Source organism: Mustela erminea, chromosome 9 (assembly GCF_009829155.1).
Source record: "Mustela erminea isolate mMusErm1 chromosome 9, mMusErm1.Pri, whole genome shotgun sequence".
Taxonomy (NCBI): Eukaryota; Metazoa; Chordata; class Mammalia; order Carnivora; family Mustelidae; genus Mustela; species Mustela erminea.
In genome coordinates this window covers 7,342,938-7,361,303 of record NC_045622.1, presented here as the reverse complement: position 1 = coordinate 7,361,303, position 18,366 = coordinate 7,342,938, and the positions used below count along the sequence as shown (strand labels likewise).

Sequence of the window (18,366 nt, the reverse complement as noted above, 5' to 3'; positions counted from 1 at the left end):
GTGCCTGGGTGGCTTAGTCGGCTGGGCATCCAACTCTTGGTTTCAGCTCAGGTCAGGATCTCAGGGTTGTGGGATCAAGCCCTGTGCCGGGCTCCATGCTCTGCATGGAGTCTGTTTGAGTTTCTCTTTCCCTCTGCCCCTCCTCTCCACATGCGCGTGCATGCTCTCTCTCTCTCAATATAAACACACACACACACACACACACACACAAACACAAATTGGTTATTTGAGCAAGTAATTGACTTTTCTATTTTTGTGTAAATTTGGAACATTTCATACAAAATGTAAATGGGTATATTTTACTTAAATGGGGGCAGGAGAGATATAGATAGATCTTTATATCTGTATCTCAAGTTCAAAAGCATAATCTTTAAAAGAAAAAAACATATACATTAAAATTCATTAAAATTAAAAACTTGTACTCTGCTGATGACATGGTCAAGAGAATGAAAAGACAAGCTACAGAGTGGGATACATGTCCAGTAAAGGACTAGGATCCCTAATATGTAAGGAACTCTCAAAACTCATGCTAGAAGAAAAAGCAAACAACCCAATTAAAAAACAGGTAATAGATATGAACAGATACTTCACCAAAGAGAATACAGAGATGACAAATAAGCACATAAAAATATATTCAAGGGCAGCTGGACTTGAACGTGTACATATGCACAACTCTGGGCCATTCAGAGCTTTCTTCGAGTAGTACAAGAGAAAAATTAGGCCATTCTCCCAGATGACTTTGGAAAAAATGATGGTGATCCCTCCCCCCGAAAAAATCCCCAGATATTCAACATCTTCAATTTTTGGAGAAAACGCTGGTGAAAACCACAACACAATACCACGATATGCGTACTAGAAACAAACTATGCTACGTCCATACAACAGGATGCTTGTCAGCAGTAAGCAGGAATGAATTATGGGCACGAGACCACTTGGATGAATCTCGGGCATTATACTGAGTGAGAGAAGCCAGTCTCAAAGGTTACGTACTGTAAGTTTATATTTAGACAACATTCTGAAAAGACTAAACTATAGGATGGAGACTGCACCAGTGGTTACCAAGGGTTAGGGATGGGTGAGGGTGTGACCCCAAAGGAGCAGCCCAAAGGAATTTTGGGGGTGATGAAACTGTTCTGTATGGTGATTGTGGTGGTGGTTACACAAACTTATACTGTGTTAAAATTCATACAGGTGTTTCCCAAAAAGGCAAAAGTCAGGTGCTTACTAGTTGGGGGGCTACCTTTAACTACAAGACCAAGAACCTACTAAATTGGAAGAAACAGCCATCATGAAATATTTTTTTTATGAGCTGAGAAAAGAACAAAAGAAAGGAGTAACTTTTCTGAAATAGCCTCTTGTTGTTCTCACAGTTCTAGGCTCTTTTTAAAAAGATGTGTATTTTCCTATGAAGTACTTTTTTCAGAGACACATCTTCACTAGTTTCTGTAAGTCTTCCTGTTTTTTTTAAATAGGACAGATTTTTAAATCTTAAAAAAAAAAAAAAAAAAACCTCCTCAGATTGTCTTATTATCTTGGGGGTCTTATAGGATTGTTTCTTCTAATCGTGATTCATGAGGTCTTGTGAATTGTAGATGCAGAATTTTTTTTTCAAAAGTGACACTTAGAGCACAATATGACCATTCTGTTCAGTACAATGTTAGCCGTTTTAAACAGGCTGAGTTGATTTCATTCTGCCTCTAAGAGTGTCTGTTATATTTGATTTCCTCCCAGTCCAAGGAATAAGAAAAGCACACCTGTTGACAGACAAAGTTTGGAAGGGACTGTAAAATAGGGGGTGATCACGAATATAGTGCATTGACGTAAAGAGTAAATATGGGACTAGAATGTATAATAGGAACTTAGCTTGCAGGAACCTAAAGTTTAATCTTCTGCATATACTCAACGTTTGTCAAATGCTTGTTAGAATCCTCTTCAGCTTTGAGTCTGGCAACTTAAGCAAGATGTGGAAACAATTGGCAAGTTTCCCGAGAGGGCAATGAAAATTATACTAGAGAATGAAAATAAAATCTTTAAGAGAAGGTTAAAAGAATTCAAGTTTCCTAGGGAAAAGAGTTGAAAGTGTATGTATAAAGAGCTGGAACATGGCTGGTGACTCTTCGTTTCATTTGACCAGGTGGTGCAAAAAGGAATGTCCCAATTTTTCCAGAGGGATTTACTGGGTATATGAACTTTTCTCTCCTTTCCAAGATGACTGAGACCATATGTACGCACCCTCCTCTTCCCTGGGCTTTTCTCACATTGCACCTTTCTGGCGCGCTCTCTACCATTTGAAACATTCTTATTTTCACTCCCTTTCTAGGACGGGATCTCTCCTCGGCTCTCTCTTTCTTCCATCTTCTTACCCTCCCCCTGGTGAAATCCCATGGTTTCTGCTTCTGTCGTCCCCATCTCAAATCCCTCCTTCACAAAGCCACCAGTGAGATCGGTCCAAAATAAGACATGCTGCATCACCTTCCTGCTCAAAATCCTTTAGCAGCTTCCCGTAACCCACTGCAGAGGTTCGCAACCACCATCTCTCCAGGGAATGGACGTGGGCGAGGACAGGTGGACAGACAGGTGTCCATAGCCCCTTCGCCAACTCTCCTCTCTGTGGCAGCTACCATGAAAGACAGTTGGTTACTTGAGCATGTGAGTTACCCACCAGTGTGTTTTCTTCCTGCCACTCCCCCTGCTTATGCTCTCTCTGTCAAATAAATAAAATCTTTAAAAAAAAAAAAAAAAAAAAAAAAGAAAGAAAAGAAAAGAACATCCTCTCTTCATTAATTGCTTTCATACCTTGGCCATAGCTACAAACTGGAAACAATCCAAATATCCCTCAAGGGATGAAAGTGTAAACAAAAAGTAGAATATCCATAAAATGGAATATGAGTATTATTTGGCCCTAAAAAGGAATGAAGTACTGATATATGCTACCACAGAGATGAACCTTAAAAATAGGATACTAATCAGAAAAAGTCAGTTACCAAAAAATAAATAAATAAATAAAAAGAAAAAGAAAAAAGAAAAAGTCAGTTACAAAAGACAACTTCTGATTCCACTTACATGTAGTATCCAGAATAGGCAAATCTATAGATAGAAAAAGATGTGATAGTTTAAGGGACCGGAAATGGGGGTTTGGGGAGTCATAGCTAAAGGGTATAGATAGACTTTCCATTTGAAATAATGAAAATGTTTTTAAAATTAACTGTGGTGAGGGACTGAGTGCAGCAAAATGGACAACAAAGATGGGCCTCGGTCACACCCCACCCTCCACAACAACAACTTGGCACTGTCCACAAAGTGCCTCTGTGGGAGCTGTGGGATCCAGGTGGGGCTGACACTCCAGTGCAGCCCAAGGATGAGGAGTTGTTTCAAGAAGATGCTGCCAAACAGGCCTGCTTCCCTCGCCTCATCCAGCGTGCTGAGTTTGAGCTGAACACTGGAGGGCAGCACGTGGCAAGGACGTCAGCAGTCAGGGCTCGGAATGTATCAGAGGGATGTGACTCTTACTAACTATGACATGTGCTCTAGCAGGAGGCCCACTGAGCACTGGGGATGCCTCATCCCCAGATCTACCCAGCTCATGCATAGATACCTCAAGCAGTCCACACGTCTCACCCACACATCTTCCTTCTGACCCTGTGGCCAATTCCCCAAGCACACTCCCAAGGGCATCAAGAGTGAGCTTGTGCAGATGACCAGGAAGCATGTGCATGAAGCCAGCCTGCATCTGCGGGCCTGGGACAGGCCGCCCTTGGAAAAGGGAAGTTGTGAGCACACAAGCTGGCTCTGCAGAATCCAGAGAAGGCACAGAAGTTTATGACTGTGCCACAGGAGGAAGCAAGCGTGCAGGTAAATCAACTGAAGGCTCCCCAAAGCCTGAGAATCCCTAGCAGGGCTGACAAAAATTTCCTTCCCAAAGTCGGTCCACGAAGACTAGAGGAGGTGACTGCCACTGCAGATGTGAAGACAACACCGCAAGACTTTGAGGAACATGAAAAATCAAGGAAACACAATGCCACCAAGAGAACACTAATCTTCAAGTAACTGACCCAAAAGACAAGAACGTCTGCTATTTACCTGATAAAGAATTCCTAATAACTGTTTCAAGGAAATTAAATGAGCTACAAAGAAACATAGAAAGACCATCAGTGAAATCGGGAAAATGACGCATGAACATGGGTAAGTATAACAAAGAGCCAGAAATCATAAAAGAGAACCAAACAGGAATTCTGGAGCTGAAGAGCACAGTGAAAGAAATGGAAATGGAAAATGCGACAGGACCATCCACGACACAATGGCCCAGGCAGAAGAAAGACCGCAGATTAGAAGATAGGACCTTTGAAACTATCCAGGGGGAAAAAAGAAAAAAAGAATGGAAAAGAGTAAGAAAGCCTATGTGATCTGCTGGTGTTTTGAACATCAAAACAAACAATCCACAAATTCCTGGGGTCCCCAATGGAGAAGAGAGGGAAAAGATGGCAAAAAGCTTATTTTAAGAAGTAACGGCTGAGAAACTTCCAAAATTTGGTGGAGTTGGACATGAAACTTCATGAAGCTCATAGGTCCCCAAACAAACTCAACTTCAAGAGATCTTTTTCAAGAAACAATATAATAAAACTGCCAAAAATCAAAGACAAAGAAGGAATCTTAAAAGCAACAACAGAAAAGCTTGTAATTTTCAAGGAAATCCCCATAAGGCTATGAGTGGATTTCTCAGCAGAAACCGTAGAGGTGGGGTGCCTGTGGCTCAGTCAGTTGAGTGTCTGCCTTTAGCTCAGGTCATGATTCCAGGGTCCTGGGATGGAGCCCCATGTCGGGCTCTCTGCTCAGTGGGGAGCCTGCTTCTCCTGCTCCCTCTCCCTCTCCCGCCGTTCTGCCTGCTGTGTGCACTCCCTTTCTCTGTGTCAAATAAATGGATAAAATCTTAAAAAAAAAAAAAAAAGAAAGAAAGAAAAGAAACTATAGAGGCCAGGAGACACCAAGATGACATATACAACATGCTGACAGGAAAAACTCCAACCAAAACACTCTGACAAAGCTGTCCTTCAGAAATGAAAGAAAGACAAAGACTTTCCCAAAAAAGTGCTCTCTCCAAATAAGATTTTTAAAAATAATAATAATAAAATACACTTAGGTGAGCAAACATTTCAAATAAAACTTTTTACATTACTATGTCCACCTTTCAAATAATCGAAAATATGATATATTAAAATATATATATAAATATACATAAAATATGATTATCATAGATGATAATCAGACTTAGGGACACATTATAGCCACACTGGTATTAGCCCCTGGTACCAGCACTTTATCAGTCATCCTTGCCTGGTTATATAACAATTTTCATGAACTTCAAGGTATGCACACTTCAGTGCTGCTTTTATTTTGGTGGCACTCTGGCTACGGATTAAGAGTTCTCCTAAATTAATAGTAATACGTATCATGACAGATTTTTGGCTTTTGTCATACCTTTTTGTCACATCTAAATTCTATTCCAAAATAACTGATTTTCAGATGCATTTTTCAGCACTAGCACTTAATGAATGCTTGGTTGAAACCGTTATAGGCTTTAAAAAATATTAAATTATAACTAGAATTTAAAACATCACCACTATATATAGTCAACAAAACCACACCAACATTCTGATTTCTACAAACAGCAGTCTACATGATAGTGACTGAAGATGGCATCACTTTAGCTACAATAACAAATGTAAAATTAACAGCTGACACAGCCTAGCTCCTGGAAACTATGGGATTCTTGACAAACTTTCGGTTTTCACAGTAATTCTGATTTTACTAGAGTAAGACCCTTAACACAGTTAATCTACAAAATTTCAAGTTCACATAATTTCAAAATTACCTTAAGAATAAGTAAGTATGGCTATTGGCTAATCTCAAGATTGGTAATAAATAAAATTTCTCCAGACTGAGTTTGGGTTTTGTTTGGTTTTAAGTGGGTGTGTGTGTGTGTGTGTGGAGAAAATCTTAAGCAGGCTCCAGGCCCAGCGTGAAGCCCAACACAGGGCTCAATCCCACAATCCTGAGAACATGACCTGAGCTGAAACGAAGAGTCAGACACTTAACGGACTGGGTCACCCAGGTGCCCCTGGCTTGATTATTTATTTAACAAAATTCTTGCCATAATATTAACTCCCAGAAAAAAGAGATCTACAGACTATTGTTCCTTTTTTTTCATGTAATTTGTTTGCCAATAGGAAAAAGATCATTTTGCGTACATGTGTGCACAAATGTAGCTTAAATGAAGACTATTTTGTGGAGAGATGATGCTAACAAGAAAGACTGCCCACTCAACCTAATCCCTTTCCCCAAAATTTCCAGAGGATAACTGTACTATTATATATTAAAAATATGATATTATATATTATATTTAAAATATTATATTAAAAAACATATATATAATATTATATTAAAATAAAAACATGTAAGTATAAAATCTTATTTTCCAAAGTAAAGTTTGATCTGGCATAGCCAGTAATGCAGTATAACAACAGGGAATCAAAAAACATGATAGGAATACATATAGATTTATGTGAACATGATCAGGATCTCCCAATTTGAATAATTTCCCTCAAAAGAGACATGAAGGAAATAGATGATATAGCAGGGGGAAAAAAAAAAAAAACAAGGTTTGAGGTAATAAACTAGGTCCGTTTGATCAGAGAGGTATAGCTGCCCCCTAGTGACGAAATATTATAATATACTCTGAAAACCAATCCTCCAAGAAATACAGATCAATATAAAAGTTGGAATTAAAAAAAAAAGTTGAAAATACACATGTTTATAAGTGTGTTACTTCCAAAATTTACCATTTTTTCCTTTTTACTCATATATGCTCATTACTTCATACAGTGAGGAATAAAACAGGAATGATTTTATCCTCCATCACAGGCTTTGAGGAGGAAGCAAATGAAGGAACAGATACTTAACAAGTTGTGATACATGCAATGAAAGACAGAAGATGCTGTGGCAGAGAATAAAGGGCTCAGGGCAGAGAGAGGAGTCCGACTTCGGCCTGGGTGGTTGCGCAGAGCATCACTGAGGAAGTGATGTAAAACCTGAGCCGAGGCAGATGAAAATCCCGTGTACAGGAGAGAGGAGAGAGGGGGTGTCCCAGGCAAGAGAAACATGTAAAGTGTGTATGATGTCTCAAAGCAAAATTTCTGGGTGAGGTCAGCTCTTGAGAAAAGGCCAGTGTGGCTGCAGTGAGAGAAAGAATGGTGAGAAATTCGGGAAAGGAAGAAGGGTAGTGGGGCTTCCTAGGCTGGGGTGAGGAATGTGATTTGTATCCTACGTGACACGGGAAGTTACTCATGCTTTGCCGTCAGGGACGTGCCTGGTCACCCCAAGTGCAGGGCTCAAGAGCAGGAGCAGGTCCGCACAGTTCCCAGCGGGCAGCGGCCGGCCAGCCCCAAGCAGTGACCGCGGGGAGGCGGGCAGGCGTATGTTGGAGGCACAGCGGACAGCGGCTGCTGACAACACCGGAGGCAGGGGGCAAGGGAGAAGGAAGAGCCAAAGACACTCTCCAGTTTCCAGCTGAAACAGCTGAGTGATACTCACGGATGGCAGGTGAGACCTGAGGAAGAACTAGTTTCGGTGGGGAAGAAAAAAAATCAAATGCTATTTAGGTATGCTGACTTTAAAAGGCCTGTGCAATTTCCAAGAAGAGATGTAAGGTAGAAAGGTGGCTCTGTAAGTTCCAGGCTCAGTGGAGGGGGAGCTAACAACGTAAATGCAAGAATTTATGGACATCAACATGGGATTTAGGGTCACAGAAGGGATGAAATCACCCAGGGAGAAACTGTAAAAAGGACTGTGTACTTGGTCAGCCTCCCCTGAGTTGAACTACAAGGGCAACACTGAAAAAATCTCCTTATTCTACGTTAGGAATCAACCAAATGGCTGCCCCAGACTTCCTGACCTCATTTCCTTCATCTTTATTCTAGAAAGTGGCTTAGGCTTAACTCTATCTTTAGTGAACCTGGCTTAGCTTACCATAAGTTTGTATTTACATGCCCAAATTTCTGGACATGTTCAGGTCATGGATCTTTAAAGTTTCTCTCCAGAGACCACATAAGTGAATGCAGAATTCCCATCAAACTACTAAAGACTGTGGCATTAAATTTTCTATATTCCTAGAGTAGCAAGGGGGAAGATTCTTCAGTGGTTACCTCAGCAGGGTGGGAAACTTTTTCTTTTTTTTTTAAGATTTTATGTATTTGAGAGAGAGGGACCACAGTGGAAGAATGGGTAGAGGGAGAAGCAGGCTCCCCGTTGAGCAGGGAGCACGATTTGGGGCTCGATCCCTCATGATCTGAGCTGAAGGCAGACACTTAACCGACCAAGCCACCCAGGCATCCAGGGAAACCTTTTTCAATGTATTCTTGAAGTGCTCTGTAATGAACAATGAACCTGTATTAATAACCATGCTAACTACAGTAGCTAATGTTTACTTTAAGCACTTGCTTTGATTAGCTCATTTGATCTTCCCAGAAGTCTCATGAGGTAGATACTAACATTATTCCCACTCTACCCTCAGTAAAACAAGAGGTTATATACCTAACCACCCTGGGTCACAAAGCAGGTTACTTGGCAGAGCTGAGAATCAAACCTATGCACAAAGATTCTATTCTTACCCAACCAACTAATGGCCTTCAAAAACAATTTTGTTTTTTATTGTGACTCAGTGTGAACTTCATTCTACACCATGACCCAGCACACATATACTTTGTAAAATAGCTCAACAAACAGTTCATGAAATAATATACCTTTGCAAAAGATCTTGTGTTTTTATATATTCTGTTCTTTCTGATTTCCTTAAAATGCTTGTTGGGAGCTACTAAATTGGTTTCACGATCCACTAATACTTGCAACCTGCAGTTTGAAAATCAGCATACTGCAATACATGGTCAATAATAATGATATATCTTCAAATTTTTAATTTTTTTAAAGATTTTATTTATTTATTTGAGAGAAAGAGAGATCACAAGTAGGCAGAGAGGCAGGCAGAGAGAGAAGGAAACAGGCTCCCTGCTGAGCAGAGACCCCCTCCCCCCCCATGCGGTGCTCAATCCCAGGACCCTGGGATCACAACCCAAGCCGAAGGCAGAGGCTTTGACCCACTGAGCCACCCAGGTGCCCCCCCTCCCTGTTTTTTTAAAGATCTTCAAAATTTTAAAAGACACCTTGAGGTATCTTTTAAATACTTATGTTTTTACTTATCTTTACAATACTTATGCTTGCTTTGATTTAGAAGGAATTAATGGAGGGCATCTGGGTGGCTCAGTGGGTTAAGCCGCTGCCTTCAGCTCAGGTCATGATCTCAGGATCCTGGGATGGAGTCCCACATCGGGCTCTCTGCTCAGCAGGGGGCCTGCTTCCCTTCCTCTCTCTCTGCCAGCCTCTCTGCCTACTGTGATCTCTCTCTGTCAAATAAATAAATAAAATCTTTAAAAAAGGGGCGCCTGGGTGGCTCAGTGGGTTAAGCCGCTGCCTTCGGCTCAGGTCATGATCTCAGGGTGTTGGGATCGAGTCCCACATCAGGCACTCTGCTCAGCAGGGAGCCTGCTTCCTCCTCTCTCTCTCTGCCTGCCTCTCTGCCTACTTGTGATCTCTCTCTGTCAAATAAATAAATAAAATCTTAAAAAAAAAAAAACTTTAAAAAAAAAAGAAGGAATTAATGGAAAGCAACTCAAGAAAATTATCTACTGCAAATGACACATTTATAATGCTTTGAGAAAAGATGTGGCTTCAAGTAACAGAGGTTGAAACTCATTTAAGTAAATGTTTAGTTTTCATTTTTATGATTTTTTTTGTCAAATGGCACATTTAGAGAGCTTTTGCTAACCAAGAAAACACACAATATCTCATCAGAAAACAGGCAAATAATTTGAGCCATTTATAAAACAAACTCTACTAGGCAATTCTATCCCTAGAATTTATTGTGAGATTATAAAACATATACATAAAAAGTATTTCTGGGGCGCCTGGGTGGCTCAGTGGGTTAAGCCGCTGCCTTCGGCTCAGGTCATGATCTCAGGGTCCTGGGATCGAGTCCCGCATCGGGCTCTCTGCTCAGCGGGGAGCCTGCTTCCTCCTCTCTCTCTGCCTGCCTCTCTGCCTACTTGTGATCTCTGTCTGTCAAATAAATAAATAAAATCTTTAAAAAAAAAAAAAAAAAAGTATTTCTGAGGATGTTCACCTTAAGTTTATTTTGAATAGCTGAAAATCGGAAGCAACCTAAATGTCCAAAGAAAGAGATGGAGAAGTCATGCATATCCATATAATAGAAAAATATGCATTATATTTATTTTTTTAAGATTTACTTATTTTTTTGAGAGAGAGTGTGCACAGATGCAGGAGGGGCAGGGAGAGGGAGGGAGATAATCCCAAGCAGACTCTCCAACGAGTACAAAGCCCGATGCGGGGCTCAATCCCACGACCCCGAGATCATGACTTGAGCCAAAACCATGAGTTGGACACCCAACAGACGGCACCACCCAGGCGCCCCCAAACTTTCGAACAATGTTTACAAAAGAACACTTAATGTCAGATATTCTCTCATAGAATATGCAATGAGGAGAAACCCAACACGTTTAGAACCAATCATCTTCTTTTATGCAAGGGAGGCATAGAACTCAAAACTCCAGCCGAGACTAACTTTCTCAGAGAAATGAAGGCCAGAAGCGGCAGGGCAGGGGGGCCGGTCACTCGGCCAACCAGCAACACCTGCTGCAGATGCCGCATGGCACACCCGGCAGCACGCCCGCCGCTCTCACACCTCCTGATTTCCAAGAGATTTTTCTGAGCTTAAAAATATTTTTTCTTTTTAAAATCCTATTTTCCAAGCACTTTGGCTTATACAGTCTTTACTCCTCGACTAACGGCACAGAAGGCCAGGGCGATTGTTGACCATCTTAGGCATTAGGTCACGTTCAGCTTCCATCCCACAGTATCCAGCCTGGGGGTGGATTCCAGCACGTCACCTGGTGAGTTAGTGAGCACTGCCGCGGGATATTCTGATTTCCATTTTTTTCCAACAGCCTAACAGTACCAAGTCTCAGTGCTGCTGTCAAAGATCAGGAAACGCTTCTGTTTACCTGCTCACGCGGCAGCCCCTCGTGGCATTAGCATAGAGACGGGTTATAATTCACCACGACTGTCAGTTTTACAATTAAGTGAATGTTTTTTTTTTTTAATTTAAGATTTTATTTATTTATTTGACAGTCAGAGATCACAAGTAGGCAGAGAGGCAGGCAGAGAGAGAGGAGGAAGCAGGCTCCCTGCCGATCAGAGAGCCTGATGCGGGGCTCGATCCCAGGACCCTGGGATCATGACCTGAGCCAAAGGCAGAGGCTTTAACCCACTGAGCCACCCCGGTGTCCCAAATTAAGTGAATCTTAAAAATGTGGAGACAGTCACACAATTTCAAACACTGTGTCGAGTACGAAACCTCAACAGTTTCATATTGCTCTTATTTTATCTAATTCATGTCTGCAAAAAATGTAACCATAATACAGGTTTTAAAAAGCATAGCAATGTCATTAGTGGTTGCAGAGATTAGAATAATGGGTGGATTTTCTATTTTACATGCTTATTAAATTTTCCAACATTTTCTACATTGAAAATGCACTGATTCTTTAATCAGAAAAAATAATGTTATTTTTTGTGTTTACACAGATTTTCTTTCTTACCCCAATTTTTTAATTGTAGTAAAATATACATAACATAAAAAATCTACCATCCTTAGCCATGTTTAAGTATACGGGTCAGTGGCACTAAGTACTTCATTATGTTGTACGACCATCGCCACCAGCTATTTCCAGAAGATATTCTTCAGCCCAGATTCTCTCCTCCCATTAGTCTCCAGCAACTTCTCTTCTCCCCTGCCTCTCTGAATTTGCCCCCTCTGGGTAGCTCACATACGGGGAGTCCCAGAGCACTTGTCCTTTTGTGTCCGGCTTACGCACTTAGCACAATGTTCTCACGGCTCATCCTGTTGCAGCTGATATCAGAACTTCAGCACTTCTTATGCCTAAAGAACAGACCGTCCACATATATACCACATTTTGTTTATCCACTCATCTGCTGGTGGACATGTGAGTTGTTTCCATCTTTCGACCACTGTGAACACTGGTGTACCAGGATCTGAGTCTCTGCTTGCAATTCTTCTGGGGATGCCCTAGAATAGCACAGCTGGATCACACAGTAACTCTGTTTCCCTGAGGACCGGCCAAACTGCCATCCACAGCGGCTGCACCGTCCCGCGTTCCCAGCAGCCCCGCAGCAGACCCCCACTTTCTCCTTCTCCCTGCCAACACCTGTTCTTCTCCCCTTCTCCTGACAGAAGTCATCCTGATGGCCCTGATGTGGTATCCTCATCACATACACAGATTTTTATATAATAAAATAGACTAGTGCAAATATTTTTAACACTTCCCTAATGTCATAATATTCTGAAGACAAAATATTGACTTAAGCATTATGAAAGTCCTATGAGGGGAATACTATTATTGCCCTCATTTGATTTTTAATGAAAGTGAGGCACAGGAACACTAGTGACTTACTCAAGTCACAGGTAGTAAAGTAAATCACTGCATTTACTTGGAGCAGTTAAAATAGAGAGAAGTAGAATAAAGATGAGAACCTCACCATCAGATCCAGAAGCGACAGCCACACTGTCTGGCTGAACATCCTCTAGGACCTTCCGCAGTGCATTCTGAAGAATCGAAAGCAACTAAAAACATTGTGTTTTCCACTGATAAGCATCTACCTATGTGATTATACACTGTAAATGCTACTTCTAACAGACACATACTGTACTTTAGAAATGCCATTGCAGACTTACAGAGTTCCTGTTGTTAGATCTTTAGGTTGTCTCCTCTAAGTTTTTTCTTACAGACATTTTTAAGACACATAACCCATTCACACTGTCCAAAACTCAGAAAGCATAAAAAGTTGTAGAATGAGGGACACCTAGATGGCTCAGTGAGTTAAGCATCTGCCTTCAGCTCAAGTCATGATCTCGGGGTGCTGGGATGGAGCCCCACATTGGGCTCCCTGCTCAGTGGGGAGCCTGCTTCTCCCTCTACCCCTTCCCCTGGCTTGTGAGTACTCTCTCTCTCTCTCTCTCACTCACTCCCTTTCTTTCTCAAGTAAATAAATAAAATCCTAAAAAGAAAAAAAGTTGTAGAATTAAAATCTTCCTCCTACCAACAGATAAGCACGGATATTTGGTTTTAAGACTCCTTCCAGAGACTTCTTTTCTTAGAAAGAATATATAATATCCCATATAATATCCCACTGTATAACTTACACACCAGCCCTCTATTGATGGGCATTTGGTTGTTTCAAATCTTTTGCTGTTACAAGTATCTCTGCAGTAATAGCCCAGTATATAGGCCTAGTGCATATGATCAAATTTGTGGAGAAATTTATAAAAATCAATTTATAGATCACAGGCTCCACATTAGCTTTCTCAGAGCTCTCAAAAGTTCAGCTTTCTCAAGGGCACGAACGTCCATCATTTCATTTACGTGTCCCCACTCAGAGCAGCAATGGCCTCCACACATTCTGATGTGAAGATGCCAGAAAACCTCCATGTCGTTTCCCTCAGCATTCTGAACTTCTGTAACAGCTGGTGTAACGTCTTTGTCCGGTAAGTCTATCGCCTCGGCCTCCTTGGGGGGAGCTTCGAGTGTGGGCCACACTCTCCCATTTCTTTTGGTGCTTGAACTTTTTTTACTGAAAGTGGACACTGGAGATAACACGATGTAGCAACTGTGGAAATGAAGGTCTCCACCCTGTGCCCCAGGTTTGCTGTTGCTCCTGGTGACTTTCCTGTTCTAATTCTCTCAAGTCTGTCTTCCTGGTTGTGTGCAGCCACTGAGGTCTCTGCTCAGTTAGCTTAGTGGTCAGCCAGATGCCCGAGCAGGGTGTCCTTCAGAGCTTGGACCAGTTAGTATTCTACCCTTTGCCGACAAGCTTGGTGTGTGTGTGTGGTGTACTCCCTCGACATTCAACTAGCCTACACGTCTGTCTCAGCCCTCACCGTGCGGGACCTGATGGGGAGCCAGGGTGAGAGGCTAGGATGCTGTCACGTCCTTCTTGGGCACGAGCAGGGTCCTGCACGTGTGCATGGCCCTTCCAGATCCCCAGGGCATTTCAAAGCCCGCTATGGACACCTTGTTCCCCACATCTTCCTTCTAAACATTTGGCCGGGCTCGCGCTTGCCCAGCTGGTGTGTGAAACAGCTGTAGGTGATGTTTCAGACTAAAGGCACAGGGACAGAGCTCCCTGCACAGAGCAGTCTCGGAGGCAGGCCAAAGAACGATGCCCTGGGATGGAGCTTTCCCGGGAAGCTGTAGGACTCGTGACCGCGTTCTGGAGATGGGACTTCCCGAGGAATCCAAATCCCATCCGCCCGGCGGCTGCGAGGCTGCTGGGCTTCACAGCTCCTGTAGTTCTGAAGCTGCGGAGTCTTAAAGCGACTGCAGGAGTGGGGAGAGGATGAGGGAAGGCCAAGTTAAAATGCCACAAATGCTACTGTTCTTACCAAGGTCAGCGCTGGGCTCAGCACTTCACTTCCAATAGCCCGTTGAATCCTCAACAGCCCTGTGAGGCCGGAACCTTTATAATCCTTTCTCACAGAAGAGGAAATTGGGGCATACGGATTTTTGAGTGGCTTGCTCCAGGTCTCACGGCCAGTAAGAGATGTCTTAGTGCTGGTTTGTGAACCATAATCTGATTCCCCAGTCTATTCTCAATCACTGTGTGCTGTACCACTTTTCATTTGTGAGAGAAAAAAATCAGAGAAACTAAGTTGAGTTAAAAGCATAGCTGAATGCGGGGGTGCCTGGGGTTGCTCAGTCATTTAAGCATCTGACTCCTGATATCAGCTCAGGTTACGATCTCAGGGTCGCAAGTTCAAGCCCTGTGTTGGCCTCCATATGCTGAATGTGGAGCCTATGTGAAGCCTACTTAAAAAAAAGAAAAAAAGAAAAAAAACTTTTTAAAGATGTTACTGAATGAACTCATGAGGAAGGCGAATTATAAATTTTATAGAATATATATTTTACATAAATTACCAATGAGTTCTTTCCCTAAATGAGTCGTTCTTTTTTTTTTTTTAATTTCTTTTCAGCGTAACAGTATTGTTTTTGCACCACACCCAGTGCTCCATGCAATCCGTGCCCTCCCTAATACCCACCACCTGGTTCCCCCAACCTCCCCGCCCCTTCAAAACCCTCAGATTGTTTTTCAGAGTCCATAGTCTCTCATGGTTCACCTCCCCTTCCAATTTCCCTCAACTCCCTTCTCCTCTCTAACTCCCCACGTCCTCCATGCTATTTGTTATGCTCCACAAATAAGTGAAACCATATGATATCTGACTCTCTCTGCTTGACTTATTTCACTCAGCATATTCTCTTCCAGTCCCGTTCATGTTGCTACAACAGTTGGGTATTCATCCTTTCTGATGGAGACATAACACTCCATAGTGTATGGACCACATCTTCCTTATCCATTCGTCCATTGAAGGGCATCTTGGTTCTTTCCACAGTTTGGCGACCGTGGCCATTGCTGCTATAAACATTGGGGTACAGATGGCCCTTCTTTTCACTACATCTGTATCTTTGGGGTAAATACCCAGTAGCGCAACGGGTATTCATCCTTTCTGATGGAGGTATAATACTCCAAAGTGTATATGGACCACATCTTCCTTATCCATTCGTCTGTTGTTTGGAGACATATCTTGAAAGAAGTTGCTATGGCTGATATCGAAGAGGTTACTGCCTATGTTCTCCTCTAGGATTCTGATGGATTCCTGTCTCACGCTGAGGTCTTTTATCCATTTCTAGTTTATCTTTGTGTACAGCGTAAGAGAATGGTCAAGTTTCATTCTTCTACATATAACTGTCCAATTTTTCCAGCACCATTTATTGAAGAGACTGTCTTTTTTCCACTGTATATTTTTTCCTGCTTTGTCGAAGATTATTTGACCACAGAGTTGAGGGTCCGTACCTGGGCTCTCTTCTCTGTTCCACTGGTCTGTGTGTCTGCTTTTATGCCAGTACCATCCTGTCTTGGTGATGATCACAGCTTTGTAGTAAAGCTTGAAATCAGGTAACGCGATGGCCCCCAGTTTTATTTTTGTTTTTCAACATTTCCTTAGCAATTTGGGGTCTCTTCTGATTCCATACAAATTTTAGGATTATTTGCTCCAGCTCTTTGAAAAATATTGGTGGAATTTTGATCGGAATGGCATTAAAAGTATAGATTGCTCTAGGCAGTATATACATTTTAACAATGTTTATTCTTCTGATCCAAGAGCATGGAATGGTCTTCCATCTTTTTCCGTCTTCTTCAATTTCTTTCATGAGTGTTCTGTAGTTCCTCGAGTACAGATCCTTTACCTCTTTGGTTAGGTTTATTCCCAGGTATCTTATGGTTCTTGGTACTATAGTAAATAGAATAGATTCTCTAATTTCCCTTTCTGTTAAATTAGTCATTCTTAACCACAGTGTAGATCTGAACCCTGTGCAACTATTTACAAGTCTACCTGCACAACTTTGCCTCTCCCTGTACTACTTAGGATGGAAGGCAGACGTCTGCATTTTTTAAAGTTCTGTAGAGGTTCTGAAACTCAGTCCCAGCCAAGAACCAGAGCATTCAACTAAAAAACTCCTTAAAATTAGAACTGTATCAATTCTTTCTGGGACAGGTATTCACTCAGGAAGGACATCTCTTAGGGAAAATGGTAGAAAGGCAAAAGGAAAGGGAAAAGCAGAGGTTTGGGGGTTAGAGACTTGAGTCCTAGACCTCCTAACTGCTCCATGTATGACCCCAGAAAAATTAATTTCCCCGAACCTCATTTTCTTCATCTATAACATAGAAGGTTTTAAAAAACAAGTCTACTTCTTAGACTTGTTACAAGAACAGAAAACATATGCTGGAATGTTGTTTGCACTCAAATGGCTGTTGTTATGATTAACCTGAACTGATGTTAGATGTAAGAATTCAGCAAATGCGACGCACTGTCAACTCTGGACAAAATCTACTCTATGAGGCACCTGAGCAAGAGCTCGTAATCTCATATGGGAGAGGGGAATCCTCCCTAAAGAGGAAAACCGTGATGAGTATTAACACAGGCATGTTTATTACACGAAGGGAAAATGGAGGAGACATAATTCTGATCTGGAAGGGCTCTTAAAAGTGCAGAGTGAACAATGCCTTGAACGAGTCATAGTCAGATATACTCCTTGGGCCTTTCCTGTGGACCAGTGGTTCACAAACTTTAACATACATCAAAATCACACGGAGGACTGTGAAAACACATTGCTGGGCTCTACCGCAGCCTTTCTGATTCAGAAGGTCTAGCACGGGGCCTAAGGATCTGCATTTCCCAAGTGACATGAAGCTAATGGTAAAAGGAACCCCCTTTGAGAACCATCTCTCCAGAGAGAGAGAGAGAGAGAGACAGCGCTTGAGCAAAACTGCCAGGTGAAAGAACTGTGTGTCCCTGAGCCATAGGAAGGCAGTTTCTGGAACATCTGCTTTGAAGGCAGTTTCTGGAACATCTGGAACATCTGGTAAAGAATACAGTCAGAGCAAGACATAAAAACTTTCTAACTAAAACATTTCCTTCTCTAACAAGAGGTAGATAAACTGCCCTTCCAGGCAGGGGAACAGACATTCAAGACCATGTGGTGATGCAGGTTAGCTGAACGTGTTGCGGGGACTATTTTGTAATACATACAAATATTAAAACAGTATGTGACACACCTAAAACGAATATAAAGTTAAATAGCAATTATAGCACAGTAAAAATAAAATTTAAAAAAGTAACTCCTTAACTCACTTAAAATAATGCATTAGCTCTATCAATACAAGAGAGCAACAGTCAAACCCAAACTGAGGGACACATTTTATAAAATAATGTACCAGTGCTTTTCAAAAGTATCAAGGTTGTGAAAAATAAGAAAGGACGAAAGAAATGTCACAGACTGAAGGGAATATGGACATATAATACCTAAATGCAATGTGGCCTCCTAGATTGAATCCCAAAACAAAAGACAGTTGGGAAAAAACAGGAAAATTCTATTAAATCTCGAGTTTTTGAGTAACTGAGTCAACATTAACTTTTGCGTTTTGATTACTATACCACAGTAATGTAAACTTTAACATTAGGGGAAGCTTAGTGAGGATTATATAAGTTGAAGGTATTTCCAAATATAACGTTAAAACCAAAAGAATAAGTCAAAACTACTCCTCCTGGGCGCCTGGGTGGCTCAGTGGGTTAAGCCGCTGCCTTCGGCTCAGGTCATGATCTCAGGGTCCTGG

At 41.8% G+C, this 18,366-nt stretch overlaps 1 protein-coding gene across 1 annotated transcript in view; it reads right to left on the bottom strand.

Annotated features, from left to right (window-relative positions):
- The window catches only part of FDX1 (ferredoxin 1), a 32,641-nt gene that overhangs the window by 8,140 nt on the left and 6,135 nt on the right, over nt 1-18,366 (bottom strand). The window lies entirely within an intron of this gene.